Source organism: Durio zibethinus, chromosome 6 (assembly GCF_047325235.1).
Source record: "Durio zibethinus cultivar Kanyao isolate XHJ-2024 chromosome 6, ASM4732523v1, whole genome shotgun sequence".
NCBI lineage: Eukaryota > Viridiplantae > Streptophyta > Magnoliopsida > Malvales > Malvaceae > Durio > Durio zibethinus.
Window position 1 is genome coordinate 15403713 of NC_143167.1, and position 3695 is coordinate 15407407.

Below are 3695 nucleotides of genomic sequence, written 5' to 3' on the forward strand. Positions count from 1 at the left end.
GTTAGATGTAGTGAACAGGTTCTACCTTATATTAGCATCTTTTTAAGGAATGGAGTCTTTCACATAAGTCATAAGATATAAAAGGGACTTTGTATGGCATTAATAATTTTGGCTTATGTTTGATTTCCTAGGGCTTCAATCTTTTTTGTAAAGGCAACCAATTGAGAGTTAATGGATGTAATAGCATCAACTTCAAATAAACTAGTAGATTTTTGTTGACCTTTCTTTCCATATCCCACTAGTAATTATTGACAACCATATTTTCTATTAGCTTTTAGCCTCCTCAGGAGTCTTGCTCATTACAGCCCCTCAAGTAGCTAAATCTAAAATGGTTCTCATAAGTGGTGTGAGACCATTATAAAATATCTGAATTTGGAGCCACTAGGGTAAATCATGATGTGGGTATTTTTTAAACAATTTTTTAAATCTCTCACATCCATCATATAAAGTTTCACCATTAGCTTGCATAAAAGTGGTAATCTCATCCTTAGTTTTACAATATTTGTTGATGGAAAAAATTTCGCCAAAAATTTTTTAACTAAATCATCCCTTGTTGTAATTAAGCCTGGTGGTAAAGAAAATAGCTAATATTTCATATTGTCTTTATGAGAAAAAAGAAATAATCTTAGTTTAATAGCCTCACTAGAAACACTATTGCAACAAAAAATATCATAGAGTTCAAGAAAATTATAAAGATGTAAATTGGGATCATCGCTTGGTAGTCTTCCAAATTGCATAAAAGTTTGGACCATTTGTATAATCAAAGGATTTAGCTTGAAGTTATTAACTTGAATAGCTAGCCTTCTAATGGATGGCTAAAAACCATCTACATTAGGAACTGCTTAATCTTTCAAAGTTTTTTTCCCTTCATTATTTGCATTCACCATAGGAGTAAATGCTAGTGGTGTTGATTACTCTTTTTTTCTTCTTCTAAAAGTTCTATCTATCTCTTGATCAATTGAAGCTAAGTTATCACTTTTATATCTATGCATGCAAATAAGAAAAAAATAAAAAAAATAAACAAAAATAAAAAAAAAGTTTAGATTATGGGAGCTTAGGAATTCTTTATTAATATTGAAAACATTATTATAATTCTTGACAATAGTACCAAAAACTTGATTGTTGCTTTTCATATAGAGCCTGTAAGTGCACAAATCAAGTAATAAAGAGGATTATTCCAATATCGCCTCTTTAAAGATTATAGAATATAATGTTAGGTAATTCACAAGTACCAAAGGTGAAAGGTTGAGATCCTATATCTAAACAAATGAATATTCAGGGTTTTAGGGTTACAAGGTTTAAATAGACAAGGATCAAGTAAAGATTAAAGGTGTGATGTATGGTAGGGTTCTAAATTTCACCAACTATCACTTGGGAAATAAAGATTAATGTCAACAACTAATCCTAAAACCAAAACTTAAAAGATTACAAACTAATGAATTAAAAGATTGTAAACAATAATGCCGAAATGTTTTTAAAGTAAATAAAGGTTGCATGAAAAAATTAAAGAACAAGAAAGAACATGTAGCCAAATCTTGCAAAGAAAATAAATAAAACTTGGATCAATCTTTGAAAAAGAATGCTTTAGTTGAAATTAAAGAAAACAATAAACAAGATTTTGTAAACAAGAAAACAAGAAAAGAGATCTTTGAATGAAAACATTACTTCATTGAAAAAGATTTAAAGAATAAGAACTTAGTAATTGGTAAATCTATCACCTAAGCCAAAAACCTTAACTAAAAGAATTAAAAAAAAACTTAAAAACTAGAAGAAAGAAGAGAAGTGAGGAGAATGATGATGAAATAAGTGAATGGCCTTACCTATTTATAGGCTTAGGTTTGACCAAAGGGGTGGGCGTTAAAAGTGATTGAGTTTAATTCAAAAACTAAGAGATAAAGCTTTATCTTAATCCTTAAGGTTACACACAAAAATAAAACTCGTCATTCTCGAAATGCTTTGGTCGAATGTAATGATTTAGCCTTTGATCTTTATTTGATACAATCTTGATCAATTTCCTATATGTTCGAATAAGATGAGATTTCAAAAGGAGATAAATTATTTTTTATTCAAACTCTTGATCTTCAAAGTGATAAAGTCCTTATTTTGTCAAAACTCTTCAAGATAAAGTAAAAAACTTATGATTAGCTTTAAACTCTTCTTGGCTAAATGGATTGAGCTTGAAATGTCCAAATGCTTGTAATTTTTTCTTCCCTCTTGCATAACCAAAAGTGATAGTATACTTGTGTAAGCCATTCTCTTCATGGCTTATCAAAGAAACATGTTTATCTTGCAAATTGACTTTGGCCAAATGGATTAGGATTCAATTAGGCTTGTGCATGCTTGAATTTATACCAATGGTGGGTAGCATGGAGCTTGCATGGTTGGGCCAAATGTGAGATTTGCATTATCACATACATGGCTTGCATGAAAATAAGTCTTGATATTAAAAAACCTAAAGCTGTGAAAATAGCATGAAAAGCACCAAAAATCATCTAAAAGTTTATATTTTTACACCATGTTAATATGTAAAATTTTTATATATTTTGTTGCTATCAAGTTCTATATGAACAATGTATGATATTTTCTCATTTAAGTTTACTTATATTGAATACAATTAATACCAGTAAAATTTAGTACTTTATTTTGAGATACATGTACATATGTACATATATGATATGATTCAAAAAGTATGTTAGATAGATGATTGGCCTTCTTACAAAGGCAATCACTTCAATATTTTGACACCATAGAGATGAAATTAGTTTTAAGCTATGGATTAGAGTCCAAGCTTAAAATGGAATCACCTTGATAATGGATCAAGATGAGGTTATTCGATATTTAGATTTTTGATCAAAAGTGAATAAACCCATAATTCACTTTGTTTGTCTTAATATGTCAAGTGAAAGTCTTGTTAATTAAATGAAATCAAATAGAGTTGTTGATTTAAGTTAGATACTAGAAGCATTTGAACTATAACTTGTACGGTATTGATATATAAATGATGAAAGACATACACTTTTAAAAAAAAAAAAGAGTAATACCATAACATGCGTTTCATACCACATGTGTATTGTTAGAGTAATAGGGGTAATAGAAGAATAGATTTATACTTTTTATTATGTAACCTTGAAATTAGAAGATTTCATATTTAGTACCTTTAAGGACTTTCGACTATTTTTTAAAGTTTTAGTTCAATGTTAGCTATCTTGGATTGTTGCCAATAGTCATGGATAATTCAATCTAATGAAACATATCTAGATAGCAGTTGAATTGAAATTGAAAGATTCTAGAATAAGGAAAGATCATTCTGGTGTCACATTTGGCTTTATTCATAAGTTGACCAATTATGTTTGAAATGTCAAACATAAATATGAATAAATAATTATATCATGAAATATGATGAAACAGAGATCGTAAGAAACTTGAAAGTGACTAAATGGGTCTAGGTGCTGTATACTTACTCTACTTATACTTGAGAGTTACTATACATACCTAACAATTATATAAGTGATTGGATTTGATTATAAATTGCTATATGTACCTAATAATCTTATAGCAACTGAGCTTTCAAAGTATGCTATTTACACAACTTATTTCTTTATATAAACCCAATGCAAAGAATAAAGAAAAATATTCTCGAGATTATGAGAGTTTGGCACCCATTTTGTGCAAGTGAGAGATGTTGGGATAATCGC

The 3695-nt window shown here is 28.9% G+C and overlaps 1 non-coding gene across 1 annotated transcript; it reads left to right on the forward strand.

The window, feature by feature from the left end:
* Window positions 1-388: 388 nt before the first annotated feature.
* LOC149518467 (small nucleolar RNA R71) lies at window positions 389-495 on the forward strand. The gene has a single exon (XR_016343385.1). It is a non-coding gene; the product is annotated as a small nucleolar RNA R71 (small nucleolar RNA).
* The last annotated feature ends 3200 nt before the right edge of the window (window positions 496-3695 follow it).